Raw genomic sequence first — 14,109 nt, 5'->3', positions numbered from 1 at the left:
TCCCTTCATCTCTCTCTCCCTCCATCTGTCTCTCCCTCCATCTCTCTCTCACTTCATCTCTCTCTCCCTCCCTCCATCTCTCTCTCCCTTCATCTCTCTCTCCCTCCATCTCTCTGTCCCTCCATCTCTCTCTCCCTCCATCTCTCTGTCCCTCCATCTCTCTGTCCCTCCATCTCTCTCCCTTCATCTCTCTGTCCCTCCATCTCTCTCTCCCTCCATCTCTCTTGTGGGAGCAAATATAACACATAGACAAATGCATAAGATGTATAGAATAGCTGAACACTAAAAACAGACTACATGAAGGAAAGGTGACACAGGTGCTAGGATAGCTGGACATACCAAGGCCGGAGGGATATACAAAGGAGGGGGTCAGTCAAATGACTAACTGATGACCAATAGACATAGTTCGCATATTTTTAGGACGTAGAGATGCAGAAGGAATGACAGAGAAGACACATAGTCTGTTGCTCTGAGATAAAGACACACATACATAGTAACATATTGAGCTAAGTGCAGAGCCAAAGCATAGGGCTGTAAAATAGAGGAATGTATAGTATTTTTAGTATAGCTGGACACGCTAGAAACTGAGGAGACACATAGTCTGCTGATCCTAGATAATACACAAACAAAAGAATGCATTTAGCTAAGTGCAGGAACAAAGCAAGGGTCTTGTCATCATTATAATCTGACGGAAAGCAGGTATGGGCGTTATTGAGCTGAACAAGCAGGATGCACGGATTGGAATGTAACGTAATTTACATGTGGGATGGGCTCATATGCAATATGTGGATAAATACTGGAGCCAGGGCTCTGGAAAAGGTGTGTGTTCCGCGGGGCACTCCGGCTTGCTATACTGTTGTATTAAAGCCTGATTGATTTCACAAAGTTCTGGTATGCGTTGTATTTGATCCGATTTTCCGCCACAGATTTGGCGAGCTTTTCCAGGAGTGACAGGGGCCGAGGCCTCCTGGCTGACGGCGGGGTCTTTGGACGATCTAGGCAAACAAGAGTGGCCACCCAGCTATTAAAAGGTAAGCAAAGTATTTACAAAAGTGAAATGTTTGCGTAGATCGCTTCAGAGATCCTGCCTCAGCAAGAGGAACGTCAAGTAGGTCTCTCTCTCAAATTTCCTAAAAACTATAGAAACGAAAGAACTTTTTGAATTCAATGAATTGCATGCATGTGTGTAAACTTGGGAACTGTATAATGAATGTGCATGTTTGGTGAATAAATAAGCGGGGGCTGTGAACTTTGCTCGTTGAGTCATTCGCAGGGGACTGTTGTGTGAGCTGACTGGTTAGCGCTCTCTGGCAGAGTGATTGGAATCAGGCACAGGGCTACAGCCGTCTGTTTATATATTTAGAAAATAGATAAGTAGTAGAATAGATAAAATATTCATGGCTACCGCTTCAAGGAAAAGGTCTGTACGGATGGGTATTTAGTAAATAGATACACATGGCTACCGCTTTGAAATGAAGGTCTGTTACGGGTGAATATGTTAGAACGTTAGCCCGATTGTGCGACGTTAAAGATATAGATAAACTATTCATGGCTACCGCTTCAAGGAAAAGGTCTGTACGGATGGGTATTTAGTCAATAGATACACATGGCTACCGCTTTGAAATGAAGGTCTGTTACGGGTGAATATTTTAGAACGTTAGTCTGATTGTGCGACGTTCAACTGAAAAAGGAAATCCTGCGAATATAAAACGCTCCGTCTAGCTAAACGGGGGTTTACAAACAGTAGGTCGCGCCACGATATTGCTCTAACGTAGAATAAAGATCAATACGGGGTGGATGAATAGGATATGAAGACAAGCTGATCCGATTAGACAGTAGTCTTGTCATGTCGTAAAAATCCTATAGGATAATACCTGTTTATGTAGAGGAAGTGAATTAAACTAGGTAATAGACTATAGGTCGTTTTTTAGGTAAAAAACGAAGGGTATGAGTGAAAAACCATATAGGATAACACCAGCTTATGTTGAGGAAGTGAATTAAGTTAGGTAGTAGACTGTTTTGTTTTTAGAGAATGCTTGTCATCCGGTCAAATTAGACTTATGTTGTGGGAAGTGAATTAAGTCTAGAGGAAGAGACTGGTTTGTTTTTAGGTCAAAACAAAAGTATTGAATGAATGAATGAGAAAGATGTTGTAATACAATTCTGTGTGAGGATAGAACTGTAAAGATAGGAACAAGTTGGATGTGGTTAGACGGAACGTTCAGAAGAGGGGGTGCGCAGCCCTCCTGTGACAGAGTATATAGTCAGATTTCTTCTGACTGGCCAAAAGTGATCCTCTATCAGCTTAATACATTTACAGAGTGATCCCTATCATAGTTTAAATACTATTAGGTAGAGGGAACAAAAGTAAGGAACATCAAAATAAAATAAGCGATTGCGGTAAGAATAATGAAAAGGTGTCGAAACAAGTAATACAAATAATTAAAGAAGCATTACCCGGATAGTATAAAACGGATGCGAAGTAGGAAGAAATAATTTAAAAAATATAGAGATAGACTAAAATATACTGGCTAAAATAAATCTAGGCGGTCTAGAATAAAGTGAGAAGTCTAGAACACATTAAAAATATCACGAGCCCCGTAAACAAAATAGGAAGCTGTAATTTAAAAACAGCCTCAGGAATTAAACAGTAAAATAAACTAAGCAGTAATACAGTTGTAGACATTATAGAGTAGGTTTTAATAGGAGGTATTAAGTGATGTGACTAATGAATTATTATCTGGGAAAGTAGGGTAGCTCTACCTTGGAAGATAATAAATAAAGTGTATAATGCGATGGGAGTGTTTAGGGGAAATAAATAGTGGCATGGAAACAAACGGACTGTTTCTCCCTGGAATATAGAGATAGCGAGATTTAATAAAGCCATAGAGTCGCTGAAAGAAGCGCACGTTAATTCTACCAATTCAATTTGAATATGAAGGAGCAAACCGTATAATGTAGGGCAACATTACCCGGTAAACAGGATAAATAAAATAATGAATTGGAACAATCACATAAAACCATAACAAGAAGCTTAACTTACCAGCGTTTTAATGTTAATTAACATTCTATCATCAGAAATACATTACGATGGGGGAAGCGTAAGAAGTTGTAGATCAGGGCTAACTAGTGTGGGGGAACTTGAGTGTAAGATGACACTGGAATGCGGTAGCAGAGAATGCCGATATACAGGACTTTGCACCCTTTTCAAAAGAACAACAACTAATCATTTTGAGGTTAGTCAGAATGGAATTTTCACCAAGCGGTGTATAGAATCTGATTGATCAATAAGTGGTTCATAGAGAGTACAGTTTATATGTGATGAAATACGTACTAGATCATGTTTTACCTAACTTCTAGTAAGGTACCGATGTAATTTACAAATAGCCCCACTTGGAGTCGTTTTGCATTAAAATGGCGGTTTCAATGGTGATAAAATGCGTGGAGGAAGTTGTTGTTAGCGTCAAATAACCGATCAGGAAGGAACTATGCGTTCTGTGCATGGCTAAAACTTTTATCGCATGCTCAGGAAAAGTAAGGGGATTTTAGTTTTGTTAGACATAGCGTCATTTTCTGAAACTGCTAAGACGCTTAGAGAATAAAGTATATATGTAGTACTATTGGCTTGCTGATTTAAAAGGTAACATTGTGAACGTTAACGAAATGGACATTTCTGTTCCAGAAAAAAGGGGTTACATTTTCTCTGGTCATTGGAGACTGTGGTACTGAGGAAAGCAGTTAGAGATATTCGGCCATTTTTAAAAGTCTTAGTATCTGGTTAAGGCTATAACTGGAGTTCCGGATAAGTGAGGCCAGCTTATGTATATTCTTGGCCTATATACAAGAGTGGATTTCCTTTGGAGGGGTTTTTGTTCAGTTCAGTTTCAAATTGGGTAAATGTTTTTGAAAATGTATTTAAGCTGTTTCTAAAGAAAAGAGAGTGAAAACATTATAATGGTGTCAAATGCCCTGAACCCTAAGAATTTCCAGTGAAGACTGATCAACTTCACTAGAAATTGTTGGAACAGGTGGGATTTAATTATAAAATGATTGAGAAACACCAGTCTCTATTCAAAGTGTACCATCACTTTGAAATTCCATTATTTCCTTGGGAAAAAGATGAAGAGTTGTAATCTTGAATTGACTAGTTATTCAAATTGGTTTATTTTCATTTAACATGGGGTTATAGGAGTAATTATCAGTTCCCTGAGGTTATGGTCTTTGGGTAAATACAAAATGTGCTTTGTTCATTCTACATATAAAATGGAAATATATGTAAACAATGGATAACAGTAAATAGGTTATTGGAGTGGGAGTTTCTGAAAGGGTTATGTTGATAACTACATCATCTGTAACTCATCTGAGAGGTCGCCAGTAGAATAAGGGAGTTATCATGGAAATGTAATGTCAGAATGCATTAATGCTTGGGAGAGACTATCACCACAACAAGTGTGTGTGAAACTCAAACCCACCCTACTGGCTGAATAGTGTGGGACAACTGTGTCTGATGACCTGTGAACTGTATCTGGAATGATATGTGTCTGGGAGAAGAAAGACTAAAGGGGATTGGGGTAATGACCTTTTAGTATCAGGCCACTCATGACAGAAAAACAGAGGCAAAAGGGCGCATGGTAAAATAGATATTACTGGTACTAAAAGTTGTTAGTATAATGTTAATTATTAAAGGGATGATGTATTAAATTGAGTAGGTAAAATTTGAGTTAAAGTAAACACTAAGGACTGTTATCCTGAATATTGGATTGGACCATTTATAAACAACATTTAGTTATGTTTTGGCTATAGGACTGTTTAAATTTACTAGGCCTAGGAAAACTCTGGAAACTAATCCTGAGACAGGTTGATTGACAGAACTTGCAGAATATTAGATTATTTTATTTTACAATATCATTGTAATTGGAGGGATACATTGGAATGACATAAGTAATTGAATAAAAAGTATAGTCTGTTGTGTGATAACACCCAAGGATGAAAAAGACATTACAAATAGTGGTAATTTATTGCAAATATGCAGTTATTATAATTTACTTTACTATTTTTCTTGTTTGGTCAATTTATTTTTGTTTTGAGGAAAATATATTTTTTCTGAGAGGAGACTGATATAAATTGACTAAAAATGATTTAAGAATATTTAAGTATGTATCAAACTATGGAAGGAAATTAGCAGTAGTGACTTATGTGTTATGGGTTAGAAAAACTGTAACTACATTGGGGGCTCATATGAAGGTTATGGTAACAAGGGGGGGTGTTATTTCTAGAAACAATGTATATTGATAGACAAGATAATTCACAGAAAAGGAAGGACAGTTGGTCTTGTAAAAATATAGGGAAAATTCTAAAAATAGATAGAACATTACACATACCTAGATTATGGTAAAAGTAATAAGTAGTGGCATTTTGAAGAAGCTTAGGACTTAGTTTTGTTAGGATTGGATATTCTTTCAACTGGAAGACACTTGACTGATTACATGTTATTCTTACAGCAGTTGCTGTAGGTGCCATAATTTGGCTATCATTATGAATATTTTTGTGGCAAGAGGCCAGGTATTTGAGACAGAATGTTTACATAACAGAATGTTTACATAGGGCTGTTATTTAAGAAAGTCTGTTGTCAGGAAATAACCCATGTGTTAGTTGTGTATATCCCCAGGAAAAGACAGCACATAAGACGCCAGATGGAAGGGCATGGGCTGAATTCTGGAGACTGAGTGTACGTCAAGATACACCAGGCTGGGGATATACTTCTTACAGCACCTGCAGTGGTAAAGATCGTCATGTCTCTCTTTGATGGGTGCATAAGTTTCACAAGAAGTAAGGTCCAGCTGAATAATGGGTGAGCTTGAAAACACCATGACAGAGGACGTGAAACAAAACAAAAGAGAGAGAGAGAGAGAGACTAGATTCCACTGTAGACATACTGGGTTGAGTTTGGGGGTTATTTGTTTTATTTGATAATGTATCATGTGAATAAGGATAGATGTTAGGGTAGTTGTACTCTAAACCACATGTTGAAGGCTCAATGTGGAAGCCCATTCAGTGTTGAATTACTTCAAGAAGAAATAATGTTGATTAAGGTTATGCACATGCTTATCAGTTGAAATAGAGCAAATGGGGAACTAAGTAAAAAATGACATGATTTGAGAACACCTCTCAGAACTTAAGGCCGAAAGGGGAAGACTGGATAAAAGCACGAGGAAGCTAATTAGGGCCTCCATTTTTGTGGAGTCCAGCAGAAAAGTATCCTGGAGGCATAGAGTCAGGTGACGAGAGAGTGGGAATTGTCATGGTCTCAGATTTAAGTATTCATGAATACAGTCATGCATAACACATAACATTGTCAATACTGTTATGTTTTGTCTTTTGTTTTCCAAGTCTTATGTTTAGGAAACCAGATGGAGAAGGGTTCGCCAGCTTCAGCTGGAATGTCAGTTTGTGTGATGAGTGATGGAAGTAAGAGAATGTATGGTGTAATCGTAGAACAGAGGCCATAAGTCTTTAAGTATGAATGCCCCACAGAAAGAAGGCAGAAACCTGAACCAGGACGAGAGGTTCCACATCTGATGATCCAAGGGGACCAGAAGGACCTCTCCCAGTGATACCAGGAGATCCAGTCTACGTTCAAGTGTTCCGAAGGAAGTGGGATCAGCCGAGGAGGGAAGGACCCTAAGAGGTGGCAACAGCCACAAACACGGCCGTCCAAGTGAAAGGAAGCAAGACGTGGTATCATCTAAACCACTGCACCCGAGTCCCTGATGGAGAGAAGGACACAATCATACAGAGATGAGGACACAGAGGATGCTGATTCACCAGGCGGGACCCCGGAGGGAGCAGGAGCAGCGGAAACGATCAAAGCGCCGGGGAGGAATCAAGAAAATGGCAGACCAGATACAACGAGTGCATCAACTAACGCACTCCGAAGAAGCACCAGGGGAAAAGAGCCTGAAAAGAAAAGAGACAAATAACCAAAGTTTCCTCCAGTACGGCCAGAAAGCCCAGAAGTGGGGGGTAAACATGTCTGCTACTCCTGATGATTTACCTGTTGGGGCAGACCTTGTTGACGGAAGCCCTCTACAGTGGGACCCCAAGGTATCGCCTAAAGAATGGGAACATCTCTTCCCTGAAATGGACGCCTTCCCAGATGGAAGCCAAGTTCGGCCTGAGGAGGGAACAACAGGCGAAGAAAGTGGAGGAGAAGCATTACCAAGAGCAGAAGGAGAAATCTTGCAAGATGAAAGAAATGGGGATTTCCCCACAATTGACTTTTCAGCCCTTACCTGGTGTCCATAATGAACAATTGAAATTAGGACCACAAAAGAACAGTGACAATGGTAGAGTGAGAACAACTAAGGACAATATGGAAATGATGCATACACTCACGATCAAGATAAATGATAAAAACAGGAAGAGAAGAGAGGAACCTGTTGAACAAGATGAAAAGACAGGATTTTTTTTGACAGGTTTAAGTTTCATGTTCCGCCACAAAGGACAGGTTCTGTATGGAAGAAGAAACCTGTACCGGAGGAGCCACTCTGTGGATGGACGCATCATATAACAAAGGGAGAAGCTGTTTGGGACCCCAAAGGATGTGACCTGACATTAATCAAATGTGTGGAAGAGTGGGTGCTCACCATGAATCAGATTGAACCAGTTGAAGGTGAAATAACGAGAACAAGATTGACTGAAGGGAGTAGTTCCTCAGTCATTCAGAATTTGTCTTACGCCAATACCTAAACAGGAAGAGCCTGTGGGAGCTAGAAAGCATCAGAACCAGGAGGGTTCTTTACTGACATTTGGATTTTTTTTACAAACTCTAGTGACCTACCTCAAGACAAGAACATTGCAAAGATGACAGATATAGATGTATCAGGCTCAGAACCGTTCAAGGACACTACACAGGAAGAAGAGGTGAAAAACGAATGGTACAAATGGGCTAAGTATACAGCAAACAAGCACAGAATGGACAATTGTGTATTGTGTAGTAAATCTCCTTTGTCGGATCTCATAATAGTTCCTGAACCAGCATCATTTAAAGACTGTGCAATTTGGAAAAATGATCATTGTACCAACAGAAAGTATTCTATTCCCTTGTGTGACATAGAATGTAGGATTGCCCAAGGGAGCACTAGAGGAAGAACCATGTTGAACGTGACTGGGTTGGGAGACAAGGATTGTGCTGCCTATAACATTAAAACTGAATTAAATGGACCTCAATTAGACAGAAGTACTGTGATTAAAGGAATATATGAATGTTTTTACAGCCATAACACCGAAGGTATTGATGTAGGAAACACCACTGTAGAATGTGATACTATTTGTGTACTAGAGACTGCAGGGGCTCGTAGAAATAAAGATAAAGGGTTGATAGCGAATAGAAAAGGGTTGTGTGGTAAAATAACTCAGGTTGCGCCATCTCTTATTATGCTAAAAAATCAGGACAGAGGTGTTGCGGATAGTTTCTGGATGTGTGGAAATAACAAACTGTTGAATGTACTGCCAGATGGATGGACGGGTCTTTGTACCTTAGTTAGAGCAATTCAACAGGTAACCATTATTAAATCACCCCATGATGACTATGTTAACTCTAGAGTTAAGAGGGCGTATGAGAAAGACACTAAGGTATACCTTGATGCAATTGGACAGCCTAGAGGGGTGCCTCGGGAGTTCAAGGCAAGAGATGAAGTTAAATCTGGATTTGAATCTATATTTTTGTGGATAACACCAAATAAGAACTTAGAGTGGATTAATTATATATACTATAACCTATAACTATAACTGCCTTGCCTGGTTCACCAATTACTTTGCAGACAGAGTTCAGTGTGTCAAATCGGAGGGCATGCTGTCCGGTCCTCTGGCAGTCTCTATGGGGGTGCCACAGGGTTCAATTCTCGGGCCGACTCTTTTCTCTGTATATATCAATGATGTTGCTCTTGCTGCGGGCGATTCCCTGATCCACCTCTACGCAGACGACACCATTCTATATACTTTCGGCCCGTCATTGGACACTGTGCTATCTAACCTCCAAACGAGCTTCAATGCCATACAGCACTCCTTCCGTGGCCTCCAACTGCTCTTAAACGCGAGTAAAACCAAATGCATGCTTTTCAACCGATCGCTGCCTGCACCCGCATGCCCGACTAGCATCACCACCCTGGATGGTTCCGACCTTGAATATGTTGACATCTATAAGTACCTAGGTGTCTGGCTAGACTGCAAACTCTCCTTCCAGACTCACATCAAACATCTCCAATCGAAAATCAAATCAAGAGTCGGCTTTCTATTCCGCAACAAAGCCTCCTTCACTCACGCCGCCAAGCTTACCCTAGTAAAACTGACTATCCTACCGATCCTCGATTTCGGCGATGTCATCTACAAAATGGCTTCCAACACTCTACTCAGCAAACTGGATGCAGTCTATCATAGTGCCATCCGTTTTGTCACCAAAGCACCTTATACCACCCACCACTGCGACTTGTATGCTCTAGTCGGCTGGCCCTCGCTACATATTCGTCGCCAGACCCACTGGCTCCAGGTCATCTACAAGTCCATGCTAGGTAAAGCTCCGCCTTATCTCAGTTCACTGGTCACGATGGCAACACCCATCCGTAGCACACGCTCCAGCAGGTGTATCTCACTGATCATCCCTAAAGCCAACACCTCATTTGGCCGCCTTTCGTTCCAGTACTCTGCTGCCTGTGACTGGAATGAACTGCAAAAATCGCTGAAGTTGGAGACTTTTATCTCCCTCACCAACTTCAAACATCAGCTATCCGAGCAGCTAACCGATCGCTGCAGCTGTACATAGTCTATTGGTAAATAGCCCACCCATTTTCACCTACCTCATCCCCATACTGTTTTTATACTGTTTTTTTATTTTATTTATTTATTTACCTTTCTGCTCTTTTGCACACCAATATCTCTACCTGTACATGACCATCTGATCATTTATCACCCCAGTGTTAATCTGCAAAATTGTATTAATGCCTTTTGCACACATTGTATATAGACTGCCCATTTTTTTTTCTACTGTGTTATTGACTTGTTAATTGCTTACTCCATGTGTAACTCTGTGTTGTCTGTTCACACTGCTATGCTTTATCTTGGCCAGGTCGCAGTTGCAAATGAGAACTTGTTCTCAACTAGCCTACCTGGTTAAATAAAGGTGAAATAAAATAAAATAAAAAAAATAACCAACAGAGATTCATTAACTACTGACTCGGCTCTAACGGCGTTGGGGGAACAGGTACAGGCTACCAGTAAAATGTCTTGGCAAAATAGACAGGCTCTCAATTGGCTTTTGGCAGAGAAGGGTGGAGTTTGTGTTATGTTCGGGGATGATTGTTGCACCTTTATTCCCAATAACACTGCGCCTAATGGATCCTTTGCAATCGCTATGGCTAAACTTAAAGGTTTACGAGCAGAGGTTAAGGTAAATGCTGGGTTTGACTCTCATGTTTGGGATTGGTTGGACTTAGCATTGGGAAAATGGGGAGCTATGTTTGCTGGATGGCCATTATGCTGGGGGGGGGGGGGTATTGGCTCTGGGTATTGTGTTTTGTTGTGTTTTACCCTTGGTGAAATCATTTGTGGTCCAGACAACGGTTAAACAGATGTCCATGAGTAGAGCTGACCCTCCGGTGATAGTTAATCCTGTGCCGGGTAGTCCAGGCCACTATACTGATGTAAATGGACAGTTATGCAATGCGGTTGGTGGAACCCTTGACTGCCCCTTTGGTAATCCAAACTGCCTGTATGGAGTGGTCCCTGGAGGTGGTTATGCTTGCCATGGTTTTCATAGGGATGATTTACCTATATATACTGCCATTCCGAATTTATAAGAAAGTCTACTGATACATATCTACAAAAAGGCTATTTTCCATAGTAAATACAGGGGTACTATGTATGGTTTTAATATATCTATTTTTGCTCATGGACTTGTGTTAGTGTATGTTTTGTTGAATATTTTTTATAGGTATGTCGATGAATATATCTGATTTCTTTTAATTAAAAAGCTAGTTTTGCCTTCTACATATTAGGATCATTTCAAAACACATATAGGTAACAGTGGGATGTCCCGGTTACAAGTGTCTATGGACCATGTCCTTAACCTCTTCAGTCGACCCTCTACTTTTTTGAACATTCTGTTAAAAATCGCGCAACATTTCAGCGCCCTGCTACTCATGCCAGGAATATAGTATATGCATTTGCTTAGTCTGTGTGGATAGAAAACACTCAGACGTTTAAAAAACTGGTTAAATCACTGCTGTGGCTTTACCAGAACGGCATTTACATCGAAAAGCACAGGAAAAACTGATCACTGAAAATGGGGAAAATATATCCATGCGCTACTTGAACCCATTGATAAACGTGAACCACAATTAATTGACTGAGGTTGCAGTACCTACAGCTTCCACAGGGTGTCTAGAGTCTTGTCATTTCCCTTCCAGTTTTTTCTTGGTCAAACACATACAGGACACCGTATCTAATCCGGTCTAGGACCGGATATTTTCGTTGAGTTTCTAGCCGGACATTTTTCCAGACGGACAGCTAATGATCTTTACATCGCCTCCTGATGAATTTTATCGCTTATTAACGTTTACTAATACCTAAAGTTGCATTACAAATGTATTTCGAAGTGTTTTGTGAAAGTTTATCGTCGACTTTTTGAATTTAAAAAAATGACGTTACGTTTTGAAACGATGTTTTTTTCGTTTATCACACAGTCTACATATAACGATATCTAGGCTTTATATGGACCGATTTAATCGAAATAAAGACCCAAATAGTGTTTATGGGACATCTAGGAGTGCCAACAAAGAAGATGGTGAAAGGTAATGAATGTTTTCTATTTTATTGTGCGGTTTGTGTAACGCCGAAATGCTAATTATTTTGTTTACGTCCCCTGTGGGTCTTTTGGGGTGTTGCATGCTATCAGATAATAGCTTCTCATGCTTTCGCCGAAAATCATTTTAAAAATCTGACTTGTTGCCTGGATTCACAACGAGTGTAGCTTTAATTCGATACCCTGCATGTGTATTTTAATGAACTTTTGAGTTTTAACTAATACTATTAGCATTTAGCGTAGCGCATTTGCATTTCCAGAGCTCTAGTTGGGACGCAAGCGTCCCGAGTAGAAGCAACAGGTTTTAATCTTCTAACAGAGATTGGTATCACTTTTTGTTGGAGAGGTGTCCGAAAGGGAGGATTGTGTTGAAATGCTTACAGTTAGAATGATGTTGTGTTACTTTTATTTGCAACTGCGTGTAGGCCTAGTGTTTTCTCATATTCAATTTGTTGTTATACTCATTGCTTTATTATATATTTTTTCACATAAACTGAGATAGCCTTGCCTGAGGTTATGTACTTACATGCTCATGCTTCAACAAAATGTAATATATTATTTTTATTGTTTCTATACTTAACTAGATCTTTTACTCTTATGAAATACTAGAGATGTTTGGGCCAGTTGGTTTATATATTTGACTCTGTTTTTATGTTTTATTGTCTATCACAGGTATTCTCATTCACCATCCTAGGGTTATATTTGTATTATTATGGGGCTATTTAGCCCTAGAGGGGGGATTTGTGGGAGCAAATATAACACATAGACAAATGCATAAGATGTATAGAATAGCTGAACACTAAAAACAGACTACATGAAGGGAAGGTGACACAGGTGCTAGGATAGCTGGACATACCAAGGCCGGAGGGATATACAAAGGAGGGGGTCAGTCAAATGACTAACTGATGACCAATAGACATAGTTCGCATATTTTTAGGATGTAGAGATGCAGAAGGAATGACAGAGAAGACACATAGTCTGTTGCTCTGAGATAAAGACACACATACATAGTAACATATTGAGCTAAGTGCAGAGCCAAAGCATAGGGCTGTAAAATAGAGGAATGTAAGAGAAAATACAGTAGACGGCACGGGTCAAAATGATTGATTGATGACCGTACGTCATGATGACGTGTACATGTCTGAATATGGGCCTCCGGCCCGTCCCCCCCTGTTCATGTGTTCACGTGTTAGAGGGTGTGTGTTATTTTATATCTCTATGGTATGCTTTGAAGTAGTCATGGTGTTTGATGTCTAAGGGGGTTGGTTGAACTGGGGAGGGTGGGGGTTGAGTGTTTGAACTTTTGGGACCGTGTATGTCTCCCACCCCCAGCTTTATCTCCCTTATGGTTGTTATCTATGAAGCAGGAATGTCCAGGGTTATGGATCTGGGACCTAGGCTTTATAAATGTCCAGAACAAGCCATTTTTAAGACCTGAATATTAAACATCTAAAATATGTCTACAAGGGGAATTCTCGGAGTGCTCTGCAGCTCATGTCATGAATCCAACGCCAAAAGCCTGGAGGATATTTTGCTTGAGGCTCCAGAATGTTTTAAAGGATTTTTGTGTACAAGCGAGGGACATATTTCGTACATATTCAACCCGGAGGAATCTACGGTTAAGATATTCACAGACAGCGTGTCCCAACCCATTTATCGGGCAGAACCCGAGCCTTTTTCTCCAGCGCTAAGGATGCGAGAATGGCTTAAAATAAGGCTAGCTTTGTGTCAAATGGAACGCGCCCTGAGTGCTTCAAGGCTGCCCGGATATGCGTTGGAAGAACAAGTCTGTGGACGAAATGATCTGATGGCTCTAAGAGTACCTTCAATGGCTTATACCCCGGACTCCAGAGTGACAATTTTAGCATGTGAACAATTTGATAGGGCAAATGCTACGAAAACGGTCAGTTCATATGTATCCTCCAAAGCATGCAAGGATGTACATTTTTTTCAAATAATGTTCCGTTTTAAATGGCGCGATTACCACATTTTCCGAACCCTGATGAATAAGCTGGACAGTCTTTTCGAAAATCGTGAACAATTACGGCGATGGCCGAGGTTATCGTTGAGACATACCCCGGAACAACAACAAGGTCGAAGGCGGATCTATCCCTGGATGGAAAGTGGACAGAGCTTCGACGGAGCGCGGAAAAGACTTTGCGATGGGGAATTGGAAACGGATAATGTTCAGGGCTAACAGGACCCCTATATCTGGAAGAAATAGTAAAACATGTTGAATTATAACGTGTGTT

General features: G+C 40.4%; 1 protein-coding gene and 1 long non-coding RNA gene across 3 annotated transcripts in view; one reads left to right on the top strand and one right to left on the bottom strand.

Moving 5' to 3' along the window:
- The window catches only part of LOC115126049 (CMRF35-like molecule 7), a 49,738-nt gene that overhangs the window by 6,652 nt on the left and 28,977 nt on the right, over positions 1-14,109 (bottom strand). The gene's annotated exons all lie outside the window — the stretch shown is intronic.
- LOC135560049 (uncharacterized) lies at positions 193-8,232 on the top strand. The gene is made up of 2 exons (XR_010458660.1): positions 193-5,780; positions 6,391-8,232. It is a non-coding gene; the product is annotated as an uncharacterized LOC135560049 (long non-coding RNA).

The sequence above is a fragment of the Oncorhynchus nerka genome, linkage group LG15, assembly GCF_034236695.1.
Source record: "Oncorhynchus nerka isolate Pitt River linkage group LG15, Oner_Uvic_2.0, whole genome shotgun sequence".
Taxonomy (NCBI): domain Eukaryota; kingdom Metazoa; phylum Chordata; class Actinopteri; order Salmoniformes; family Salmonidae; genus Oncorhynchus; species Oncorhynchus nerka.
This window is presented reverse-complemented; position numbering and strand designations above follow the sequence as displayed.